The sequence below is a fragment of the Pan troglodytes genome, chromosome 3 (genome assembly GCF_028858775.2).
Source record: "Pan troglodytes isolate AG18354 chromosome 3, NHGRI_mPanTro3-v2.0_pri, whole genome shotgun sequence".
Taxonomy (NCBI): domain Eukaryota; kingdom Metazoa; phylum Chordata; class Mammalia; order Primates; family Hominidae; genus Pan; species Pan troglodytes.
The window spans coordinates 141578888-141591697 of record NC_072401.2 but is presented as its reverse complement, the minus strand read 5'-3'; the positions used below and the strand labels follow the sequence as shown (position 1 = coordinate 141591697).

The 12810-nt window shown below is 40.9% G+C and overlaps 1 protein-coding gene and 1 long non-coding RNA gene across 4 annotated transcripts in view; one reads left to right on the top strand and one right to left on the bottom strand.

Moving 5' to 3' along the window:
* The window catches only part of MAML3 (mastermind like transcriptional coactivator 3), a 437380-nt gene that overhangs the window by 20998 nt on the left and 403572 nt on the right, over positions 1-12810 (top strand). Inside the window, exon 1 of one of the 3 annotated variants that reach the window (XM_063809045.1) lies at positions 1630-6371. The exons of the other annotated variants lie outside the window; for them this stretch is intronic. The gene's annotated coding sequence lies outside the window, so the exon portion shown is untranslated. Of the gene's footprint in view, positions 1-1629; positions 6372-12810 lie in introns of those variants that run through there. 3 annotated transcript variants of the gene reach the window in all.
* Positions 1311-5298, bottom strand: LOC107974415 (uncharacterized). The gene is made up of 2 exons (XR_001717161.2): positions 5222-5298; positions 1311-1632 (listed from the first exon to the last, which is right to left on the bottom strand). It is a non-coding gene; the product is annotated as an uncharacterized LOC107974415 (long non-coding RNA).

Genomic DNA, 12810 nt, shown 5'->3' with positions numbered 1-12810 from the left:
TTGATACCACAAGGTGCTTTGGGTAATGGTACAAATTTTATAAGGCAGGACCACTGTAGTTTTAGGTTCAGGAAAGAGTTACATACTAATTTTTAAGTTACACAAATAGGACTTTTAAAGTAAACTCTCTTTTTTTTCTTTTTGTTGGCTTTTATTTAAACCTAGTCAAACACTGTAAATAAATATTTACCATGTATATGGCATGTAACAGCACATAGTGGCTCCTTTTGATAGAAATCCATCTCTGTTCTCCCCTCCTTTTAAAATAAATACAGGTATCAAAATAATCTTCAACATATTTTTGATAGTACTTATAGTCAGCACTCACATTTTGTAATAAACTGTTATCAAAGAGTGGACTGACCGATTTGTTCAGAATAAATGAAATAGGAAGTTTCAAGATGTAGACCAAAAACCTCTACAGCTCTCATTGAAAGGAAGGGGGAGGGTACAGTTGCATATGTAAAGCTATGTCTTTGTGAAACTAAAATTAAAGCAAGAACAATACAAGAAAATATGCCGCATATAGGAAATAATTACTAGATATGTGTACCTAGTAATCTTTGAATTACAGAACAGTGAACAAATGTTTTCAGGGATGTTCGTGCAAAGTAAGAAGTCTTCAGCCTGCTCTTCCCAGGGCACCACGAAGGCATTTGCTTGCAGACGTTGCCTTCTTCGGAGCTCTTTTAAAGTGGTCGCCAACTCTCAACAGCAATTGCTTCTGAGTAGTGTTCAAACAGCCCTGACATGGGTCCCTTGGTATATCATTATCTAGTCTCATATTTAACCTTTTTCTAATAGCCTCCCCAAAGTCCAGAGTTTCCAGTTAGTGCCAGAGGAAGTTAGAAAAGGCGTTTTTTTCCTTGTCTTGACTGCACAGCTGTGAGAAGCACAGGTATCTGAGAGTCATCTTTGTTTTTCCTTTCTTTGTCTATGAGGGACCAGTTATATTGGAAAGTAAAGTGACTTGTTCATATAGGCCAAGCTTTGCAACGAGTGTCAACACACTAATAAGAACTTCCCTTTTTCCAGTTTTTTACTGAGCTTCTTGTGGATTCACTCTATTCTTACAGGAGAGAAGGGCAAGGGAGCACGAGCATTCGTGGACTGTGCCTCTCCTCCTTTTCTGTATTCTTCAACTTGCCATTGCAGGAGCATGTGTACCAGTAAGAGGTCCGTACAAGCTGCAGAGTGTGGGCCGGGCCTGAGGACAGTGATTGCATGGGTGTAGGCTCCACCCTGGCACCTCTGTGTGGTGAACAAGACCTGTTTATCCAATTGCCGCACATACACACTCATGACTGCAGTGCCTTTAAATGGATGTTACTTTATTAGGAGAAGCATATGGAAATGATGACATCTCTGATGTCTGAAATAGAGACTGGAGACAGCAATCCTGAATGTATGTGGGTGGGGAACACCCTGGTGTCTCATTTTGAGTGGAGACAAGGGTCAGATGACCCAAAGAGCCTTTTCCTTCACCCTTCACAGCCCCTGGCTTGGTGCTGGGACAGCAGTAGACTGATTGCTGATGTTTGGGCACTGCTGCCAACATCACATACCACTGCTGCCCCTGAACTTGGACATGGAGATGGCAGAGGTGGATGAGATGGGCCATGGAGGGGAGAGCTAGATGGAGGAGGGAGGGAAAAAAATGAAATAGTAAGAGCAAGGAATGGTAGGTGACATTGGATGTTGACTATTACCCAGAATTAGTTTTTGAAATGGTGAGAGGAAAAGTTACTCCACTTTTCTTAGAGATAGCTTGTAGAAATTCCATTCTACTTTTCCTTCCTGGCTTGTTACCTTCTAAAGCATCTTTGTGGTTCTGCACAAATTCCAAGGTACCTTCTGCCTCTGTACTAAGTTCTATAGCAGAAGTAGCATGGAGGTCTGCAGGAGAAGTAAGCCCGCCTCTTGTGCAGAGCTCTTCCCTCTACTCCCTTACCACTGCTACAATGAACTTTGTGACCTTGAGCAAGTCACTTCATCTTTTAGGACCACACAACTCAAGGTTTGATTCAGTTGACTTTTAAGGGCACGTTACAGTGGAAGGAACAGATTTCAAATTTTTAGTAACTTTGCATAGCCATATTGGTACTACCTTAAATCCTAGGAATATCTGCATCCTTCTTCCTGGCTACCTAGAGGTCTCCACCACTACAGAAACAAAAGAGGGCTTGACCTTCACTGAAATGACTGGAGGGTTTTGGTCAGCAGATAATAGTTTATTAATTGAATGTGTATGTGCATGCCCCCTGCTTGGAAGTAAGGTGAGTAGAATTAGGGCTAGTCAGCAAGATGTGAAGGGATTTTTCCTAACTCTGCTGGTCTTCTCTATTTAGAACCTGGGTCTTCCCTTTCCCCATGCTCTCCTAGCACCTTATACATGACGTGGCAGTTGTCCTGTGTTGCTTATGGGTGAGTGGCCAGCGCTGGGTGGTGAGCAACTTGAAAGCAAGGTTTGGATCTGACTCATAGGAGGAACTCAATAAATGTTTCTTGAATGAACCTGCATAATATTGACTATTTCATCATATCCTTATTAATTACAGCATTAGTCCTGAATTTCAGGGCTAGCATCTTGTAATATGGCTTGTAAGCTAGGCCTGTAAGCTTTTCTTCTGGTTGTTGGGGCCACTTTTTTTGTCTTTCAGTTACACTTATCCGTCTGCTACCCAATGGTGAAACCAAGGCATACTTTAAAAATGCAATTTCTAAATGATTTTTAAGTAAAACTCTTCTTTCAGCAAGGCCAAATAATATCCAAAAGGTTTTAATCAGTTTTTAAAAATCATTGTATAAGCTGCAGTTTTCAGGCCTTTGTAGCAGATAGGTGACCCTCAGAACAATTTTTTAGACTCTCAATTTCTTCCTAGGAGACTATCTCATACAACATAATACTGTACCACTTTTAGTTGAACTTCTTTTAGAAATATGCATTTGGGCAGATAAAATTATGGGGGTGAGAAAATGGGCCAACCTATAGGACTCACGATATATGCAAACAATAGTCTGTAAGCGTAGACATTGTTCCTTCAATTCTAAGGGTTCATGTCTGTTTTTGGCCTGGGGTTTACATAGTGATTCTGCTGAGATGCACGGATAAACTGCTTGCCCCACGCCACAATTAAAAAACAAAAAGAGTACCTATTTGGTTTAAGTTTGGAAACAGAAGGTTTTTTTCCCAAGTTAACTTTCTTATCTGTCTTTTATCCTTCAATTATGTCTGTGCCTCTGCTAACACCTAGATTTATTATTGGTGCCTTTTCCACCATTGCAGATTCATTAGAATAGTAACAAATATTAGGTTGTTTTGTTTTGATTCTTTTTTTTTTTTGAGACAGAGTTTCGCTCAGGTCACCCAGGCTGGAGTGCAGTGGCACAATCTTGGCTCACTGAAACCTCTGCCTCCTGGGTTCAAGTGATTCTCCTGCCTCAGCCTCTTGAATAGCTGGGACTACAGGTGCACGCCACCATGCCTGGCTAATTTTTGTATTTTTAGTAGAGACGGGGTTTCACCATGTTGGCCAGGCTGGTCTCGATTTCTTGACCTCGTGATCCGCCCGCCTCGGCCTCCCAAAGTGCTGGGACTACAGGCATGAGCCACCGCGCCTGGCCCTTTTGTTTTGATTCTTAATCACCAGTTAGACTTGGGGTCTTTTCGTTGCTGTATGGATTGCGCAGCAGCCTGAAAACTTCTGTTCTTCCTTTCGTTTCTACACGTTTGGTCTCTCTGGCAGACTGAGACTCAGCCTGTCTTTTCAGAGAACCAGGGGAAATTATCAAGCAGGCAAAATCTACCTGCTCTTCTGCTTTACCTTTTAAAACTATGTGCTGCAGCTGAAATCAGTTTTGATTTAATTTGATCAAAAATAAGTGTCTCATTCAAAGAAGGTATGCGTAAGAATTGGGGGTATGGGGGATTTAGAGTCACCTTCTTTGTAGAATTTTGGTTTGACCTTCAAACAGGACAACTTGTGTTCTAAGTTATTCCTGCATATAGCATCTACGTGGGGTCCAGAATTTGTCATGGCCTAGAAGGGGGCTTCCATGGTCCCACTGATGGAAAAAAGTGATAATACTAACAGCTCACATTTTCTGAGTGTGAGACACTTTTAAATGCTTTGCATGTTATCATCTCTTTCAGTTTTCACAATGACCTTCTGAGGCTCTTCTAATTATTGTTTCCATTTAAAAGATGAGGCTACTGAGTCCCCCGAGAGTTTTGATGATTTGTCACAGTTAATGAATGGTGGAACAGGGATTCAAACCTGGACATTATTGCTCCTGAGGCTGTGTGACTACGACTCTGATGACCTCTCGATGTTGGTCCTAGGAGGAGACCAATGGATTTAGGTCTTCGGAAGACTACCTATGCTAGTGGAGCGTGATGGAAGGGAAATCTTGAAGCTTCACACCTAGTTGTTACTTGTTCCATTTACTCCCTGCCTGGGTCTCTCCACTCTGCCCTGACCTCAAGGACAGGGAGACGCTTCTGGCTTGCTGGGGTGTTAACTCTTTCTCTTGCCCTGCATGTGGCCCACTAGCGATGGTTGTTGTGAAGATATACTGTCTACTTTATTTGTTTCCCTCCCAAATTGCCACAGTCAAAGTCTTCTCTGGGCTTGAGCACACATCTAGAGGACCACAGCAGCTGTCTTTGTGTGGGGATAGCCTGCGTGGGTGCACCCTTTTTTGACACACAGAGTGCTTTCCAAGAGCTCCAAGTCCTTGGTGTTAGAAGGATACTCCTGCTGCAAAGATCCCATTGCCTATGGGGAGCTCTGAGCTGACATTCCCTAACAGAACACAAGTAGTGATCAGAGCTTGGGGCTCCTTAAAGGCAGGGGTGCTGCTGGGTCTGAAATAGTACTTTGGATATTGCAGGTCCTCCATACATATCCATGGACTTAGTTGATTTTTAGCCCTGCAGGTTGTTCCTCAGCACATGGTTCTTCTCTGAGCTCCATACTGCCCTCATCTTCGCTCATCTGTGACTGTATCTAAACTCTTCTCGAACCTATGAGTATTTTTGGCTTCTGCACCTCCTGAGGTGTGATGAGTTCTCTGTTTTTATGAAGAAGAGATCTTACCTTGTATTGTTCTAAAGCACCGTCTTAATTGAAGGTAGGAGGAGGAGTTTGGAGCAAACCAGAGAGGAATATGGACAAATGAGGGGCAAAAGAGAGCCAGGGCACAGCAGAAGGGGCCTCACCAGGGAGAAGAGGAGCTGCCTGTTCTGTCACTTAGCTCTCCATGATGTGCTGGGATGCTGTCTTTGAGGTACCGGACGAAGGCAATTTAGTGAGGTCACATTAAAGTGGCTCTAAGATTTGATGTCACAATAGGTCACTTTGACCTTCTATTTATGATCAGCTCTTGATGTACACATAAAATTTTGTGAAGTAAGTAAAATATATATGGAGGTTTGGCTTGCGTTCTGGTGAATAAGGTCCAGGAGGTTAAATCTCTGTGCTTTTAGTACAGCTACTTGATATCTGGGCCTCATTTCCCCACCTGTAAAGCAGGGGTAACAGTAGTTCCTTCCTCATAGTGTTGATGTGAGGACTGAGAGATACAGCTCTTGTAGAATTTTCAGTAAAGTTCTGGATCCACAGTGAGCCTTCTATAAATATCAGCTGTTATTATTAGCAAACCACCAAGATGCCCACTATTGTGCCTCATGACGGCAGGCTCAGTGGGAAGCCAACATGTTTTCTCCAAAAAAGTAGAGCATGACTCTAGGTTTGTGATGTTTGTTAGATGGAAGAGTCGAGCTTTTGCTGGCTCTTTGTACTTCTCGTGTGGAAGGTGCTTAGCATGTTTAGGCCCCATTGCAGTGACTATCAATGTGAGTCCAAATTCCCTCCACACTTTCTATCTGTCACTCCTTTTGGACATACCATATACTGTCTCCCATCATTTATCACTGACTGGCCACATGGCACCGCTTAGGAACCAGATGCTGGGCTAAACATTGAAGTGACAACCATCTGGTTTACTGCCCCTCCCCTGCAAGAACCTGAGGGCTCCATGGATGGAGGATGAAGGTACAAAACACAGGGCATGAGCAGGGAATCATGAGTGTTTTGGTGCTGTTGAAACAGAAAGCTCAGGACGTAAAGTGGTGGAAGAAGGGGCTGGTGAGAGAGGCAAGGCATTAGGACGTGGAGGGCCTTATCTGCCACGCTCAGAAGCATAAGCCCTATGACATAGGAGAAGAGAAACCATCAAAGGATTATAAACGAGGGTGTGATGTCATCATGACCATACGAAAGACAGGTTTGAGACCAAGACTGGATGGAGGGAGGTCGGTGAAGATGTTACAGAATACTCAGCAGAAGATGTTGAAGGGCTTCAAGTAGGTGAGTAGTGGGTAGAGATGGAGATAGGAGACCATTTTCAAAATATATTAAGGAGTCCATTGAGTAGACAGGGGGGACTTAGAGAAATCAGGGATGACTTCCAGTTTTCTGGCTTGGAAAATGGTGTTACTAGCCAATTTAGGTTTTGGAGGGAAGATGTTTGGTTTTGGACATGCGACCTTTAATGGGTGTATTTATGGTCCTTTCTGAAGGGATGTCCGGTAGTCATTTGGATGTATAGGACTAGAGTTTAGCCAGAGGTCTGGGTTGTGGGTATAGACATTGCAGACGGCTGAAATTTCAGAGTGGATGAAATTGGCAAAGCACATAGAGCAGGAAAAGAGAAGAACAATGGCAGGAACTTTGGGAAACACAAGATTCAGTGTATTTCTGAAGGAGGTGATCCTTCAAAGGAGATGAAAAAGGAACAGTCCAGTTGGCGAGGAGCACCAGGAGAGTGGTGTAGTGAACACTAAGGAGAATATAGTCAGCATAATCACATGCAGTGAGATAAGGACCAGTCTCCTGGGATTTGGCAACTGGAAGCTCCTGGCTTTTTGTTAGAGGGTTTACAATAGGATGGTGTCAGTAGAGGCAGTGGATGAAAAGTATGGAAGAGGAGGGGCTGACTTGACTAAGGAAGAAACAACATGTGTATGAGGGAAGAGACCCCACATTTAAGAGGGGCCCCTTTCAAGTAGTTGGTAAACCTTTTGGGGGTTGGAATGCCTTGAATATGTGTGGCTTCCTTTTTTTTTTTTTTAAACAATGCTTATTACAGTCCTTTATTATTATTATTACTCTTTTAAAAGAGGGTCCATTAAATGGAATCATGGTATTGCCTCTTTAACACCTGTACCTTGGCCAGGCGCGGTGGCTTACGCCTGTAATCCCAGCACTTTCAGAAGCCAAGGCGGGTGGATCACGAGGTCAGGAGTTCGAGACCAGCCTGACCAACATGGTGAAACTCTGTCTCTACTAAAAATACAAAAATTAGCTGGTGTGATGGCATGTGCCTGTAATCCCAGCTACACAGGAGGTTGAGGCAGGAGAATCGCTTGAATCCGGGAGGCGGAGGTTGCAGTGAGCCAAGCTTGCACCGCTGTACTCCAGCCTGGGCGACAGAGCAAGACTCTGTCTCAAAACAACAACAACAACAACAAAAACACCTGTACCTTATGGCTGGGCACTGTGGCTCATGCCTGTAATTCTAGCACTTTGGGAGGCCAAGGCTGGAGGATCACGTGACGTCAGGAGTTTGAGACCAGCCTGGGCTACATAGACAGACCCTGTCTCTCTACAAAACAAACAAAGAGACAAACAAAAAACCTGTACCTTCTCCTCTACATAGGAGTGATGTGGTCAGTCAGTTTGCCTTGTGCATGAGTAAGTATATATGTGTCATATAATCTGGATTCTTGCAAAGGACAAATAAGAATAAAGTCATGTGATGACCAATACATTTTTAAACGTCTTTGTTTTTTTGAAATTACTTTTTTTAAGTTTTTAAATTAAAAGTGAGTTTTAAAGAAAATTAGAGACAACGTCTTGCTGTGCTTCCAGGCTGGCCTCAAACTCCTGGGCTCAAGCAATCCTCCTGCCTCAGCCTCCCAAGTAGCTGGGACTACAGGCATGTACCACTGCACCTGGCTCCAATAAATTACTTTTTGTGGTGAATTCGTCATTGTTTCATATTATACACATTTGAGTAGCTTTTATTTTAAAATGTTCTTTTATTCAGTATATATCATTTATATGTGTTAATATTAATTTATATTCTGATATGTTGACATGTCTTTTAATAGAACATACATGAATTGAATGCCTAAATTTCAGAATATAGAAAAATAAGCTAAAGTTGGGCTTAATTAAAAAACCAAAGTTGATGCTCAAACTCTTTAATTATAATTAAAGGACATTAGAAAACAATTAATTTGTATGAATCATTTCTTTTGGAAGAATTTGTTGCTTCTGTGCTGTAGCATCTGACTCTTGGCATTGGATATAGGGCCTCTATCATCTGGGTATTTGCCTGTGAGGCTTGCTTCTGTGTGAGTTTCAGATACTGGAATTGCTCTCGTCATGACCCTAATCATGGCATTCAGGTTGCTCATGGCTCTGCCACCTGCACCGGGGCTTTTCTATATTAATAACAAGGTGTAATCCATGTTTTCTAGCAGTTTACCAGCTAAAGGACTGCGAAGGAGGGCCAACTTAAGACTAATTAGTATTGCAAATAGGTCTGGTAAACCCTGAATGTCCAAATGCTAAATCTACTTTTCTAGCTGTTCCTGCTTTTTAAAGAGGTGCTCAGGCCTCTATTTTGTGATAACTTTTGATTTCTTCTATTCTTTCACCTAGATTTTATTGTGCTTTTGGGGGTAACTTGTGCAAGGTCTCCAGACGCTTAAGAGAACACTTCCTAATGGTTATATTTTCCCAAATTATGAGAAAACTTGGAGATGTCTGAGCGTGTTTCCCTCCTAGAAACTCTCGCGGCCATACCTAGTCAGTGCTGTTTAAAAGTGGTTTTCACTGCATTAGGCACCAGCTAAGAGCCACGAAATAAGTCAGTATGGCTCTGTCTTGGGCATATTGAGGAGCTAATCAAGAAGGTTGTATCTTGGGCAATGTTTCAGAGTAGCCATCATTTTCAGCTTTCTATGCACAGATTTCAAGGTGCTAACATAGACATGACAGTGTGCGTAGTGTGGTGGATTGAGACTAGATGTTCAAGAAGCCTCAAGGAAACTGGAGAGGAAGGGCAGAACGTGTGATTGTTAAAAACCTCAGAGAAAAGGGCAAGGTTAGGTAAGGCATTTTGACTACTCAAGGTAGAAGTCTGAGAAGAGAGAAAGCTAGTAAGTGGTTACTGATATATGTTTGGAAATTCTAGGGGAGAACTCTGGGTTTTTCCTAAAAACTGGAATAAAACAAGGGATTTTCATTTCAAGCCTTAGTCGCTTTGGGGTTCATTGTGAAATACGATGCAAAAACAGTGTTATTTGTTGTGAAGCTGCCTTAGAAAAGGTCTTACCTGGCACCACCTCAGAAGCCTTACAAAGGTGTAGGGTTTTTCCCTGCCCCTTTATCCTTTTTATTATGAATGAGTTCTTTCTTACCTCCCCAACTTCATTTTATTATTCAGAGTCTATGCAGCACCTGCCTACACAAAAAGAAATCAACCATCTTTTAAAGATGTTGGCCCCCTCACAATAGAATTTAAAAACTTTTGCTCCTTAAATGTTTTATCTTATTCAGATCTAAGTGGTGGGGAACAATAATGGACTTCAGATGTGTCTTCTGATGGGGTAGGCTGTACTTTTTTTCTGTGGCTCCAAATGACATCCCTCTGGACGGATCAGACTTAGGAACAAGAAAACAGAAGACCTAATGAAAGTTACATTTGAGAGAGAGAAAGAGAAAATAGGAAAGTATATTCAAGAAGTTCACCCACCTTGACATCTTAGAATAATCAATTTCTCACCTACTTGTAAAAGTACATCTTTAAAAAAAAAGTACTCACAATTATACTATTCAGTAGTGACATGTACTATGAAGTTGGGGTTTAACTTTTTAGACCTTTATAATTATGTGAATATAAACATAAATGTACCTTTTTCCTTTTTCCAAAATTGTCAATCCCTTATAAATAATTTTATGGTTTATTCTGTGTGTATTTTTGTAAGGTGTCTTAACAAACCTTGTTTGGGACAGGATAGGACTAAATAAATATGAAGTCACATTGTAGTAGAAAAGTAGCTGTGGTCTGAAATGTGCCAGTCCTTTGTTGATTGTAGCTGTATCTTTAAAAAGCTGCAGAGCAAAAAAAAAAAAAAAAAAAAAAAAAAAAAAAAAGCCGCAGAGCTTTACCTAGAAGAAGTTTGAAATGCTCAGAATTTCTATTTTCATCTGATTTTGAGTATCATGGCCATATTGGTTTACTAGCGAATAGGAGAGATTGGAGTAGAGAGTAGGGAATAGGATGAGATAGTAAGAAAAGTATTTCAGGAAAGCTCAGACCTTACCAGCAGGTTAAAAACTCTTAAGTATTTGAAGTCCTTAGAGATATTTACTTCAAGTTAACTATTGGTGTGATTTATTTTAAGAAATGATGGCACTTTTAGATTTTCAAAATGGTTTTATAAAATGGACTTGTTTGGGAGGCTAAGGCAGGCAGATCACTTGAGGTCAGGAGTTCCATACCAGCCTGGCCAACATGGTGAAACCCTATCTCTATTAAAGATATGAAAAGTTAGCTGGGTGTGGTGGTTCAGGTCTGTAATCCCAGCTACTTGGGAGGCTGAGGTAGGATAATTGCTTGAATTGGGAGGCAGAGGTTGCAATGAGCCGAGATTGTGCCATTGCACTCCAGCCTGGGGGACAAAAGCGAAACTCTGTTTAAAAAAAAAAAAAAAAAAAAAAAAGGCTCGTTTGATTATTCCTGTGAGAAGAATCAATTTCTCACCTACTTTAAAAAATAAGTATTAAAAAAAAATCACTCACAATTGCACTGTATTAGCCTCTTCTCATGCTGCTAATAAAGACATACCCAAGACTTGAGTAATTCATAAAGGAAAGAGATTTAATCGACTCACAGTTCCAAATGGCTGGGGAGGCCTCAGGAAACTTACAATCATGGCGGAAGGAGAAGCAAACACAGCCTTCTTCACATGGGGGCAGCAAGGAGAAGTGCAGAGTGAAGTTGGGGAAAAGCACCTTATAAAACCATCAGATCTCGAGAGAACTCACTATCACAAGAACAGCATGGAGGTAACTGCCCCATGATTCGTTTACCTCCCACTGGGTCCCTCCCATGACACGTGGGGATCATGGGAACTACAGTTCAAGATGAAATTTGGGTTGGGACACAGCCAAACCATATCATGCACTATTGAGCAGTGGCATGTGCTATGAAATTGGGGTTTAACATTTTCTTTAGATAAATAGTTCCCTTCAGTACCTTTTAAGTATAAATACCTCTAGTATATTTAAATTTTGTCTTGGTCTTTAAAATTTGACTTAGATATCACTTTGAGGGATTAAAGCCAGTTAACAAAGTATGTCTGTAAAACTCTAGTTTTTGCTTTGCCATATTGAGTATCAGCATAGGCTAAATCAGTGGCTAGTATATAACAATGAAGGCTTTCTCTCTACTTTGAGTCTACACAGCCTAACACCTCTTTTTCCCTTTCAAAGTGGTGCTTTAGTCACGATTGCCAGCCAAAGAACATTTCTGATTGATTGTAGAAATTGATTGTAGAAGAACCTTGGAACTTGTTTACTATTAGAATCAAGGGAAGGACGTGCTATGTCATAAAGTTGCTGGGATAGTCTTCTAAGGCTTCCAAGAGTGCATTATTTATTGGAAAATAAGGAGTATTTAACATTTTAAATTTCACCTTGGCCATGGTAAGTGCCAGTGAAATATTAATATTTGTATCTATTTGGCACAATTAGGAATAGCTAAATGTCTCTCCTTCGGATACCACTGTGCAAGATAACCCCAAAGCTTTAAGAAGCCAAGAAATTGAGCCTGAGTTCATCATAGTTTTATGTGTCCAAATGAAAATGACTTTGCTTTTTGCTATTTCTCTTTGCAGCATATCCACCGGCAGAATTTTCAGTGAAACAACTCTTCTGTAAACTTAGAAAAGTGCAGGCTATATTAGAAGCTTAAAGTTAAGTCTGTCCCTCAGTGTGGATTTGGTGTTTAGCCCAAAAGATTTTTGTTGATAGTAGAAGTACATTTTCCATAAAACCACTGTGTGTATTTTTAATAATGGTTAAAGATTGCCACAATGTAACCCATTCCCAAGGATGCTATTGAGTTGTGAACCGAACGTTACTGCAGTGCTTTAGCTCTGGGAACAAGCAGTGAAGGACACCTTTTCCCTATCTGTTTGTAATTTCAGAATGAAAAGAGAGTAAAAAGACCAGTTAATAACATAATCCATATGTTTCTCTATGAGGAAAAAAAAAAAGATTAAGGAGAAACTATTCGATCTTAGCTGTGACCAGTCTTTATATGGGAAAAGATTAATTCTGATGGACTAACTATATCTAAAATTAGAACTGTGGGAAAAGGATTATATGCAACAAAATGCAAAAGATTAATGTGGAGGCATGATGCCTAACGATTGGATACCCTTAAAATATTAATCTACATCAGGCACATTTGCAGTTTCATGTACCAATAAGGAAATAGAGAAACAGAAATGATATCATATCAAGAATGATACGAAGCCTTTTAACCAAAGGTTTTGTTAATTTGTCTTTGGTTAATAACTACTTTTATAAGACATCATCTAGCTTGTATGTGCAGCTTTTTGTATATGGTATCAGTAGTAACCTGTAATTTAATACTGCTCATTACTCATTAGGGGAGGCACTCAGATTCACATTGTAGGTGTCACACTTTGGTTAGCTTTTAACCTCA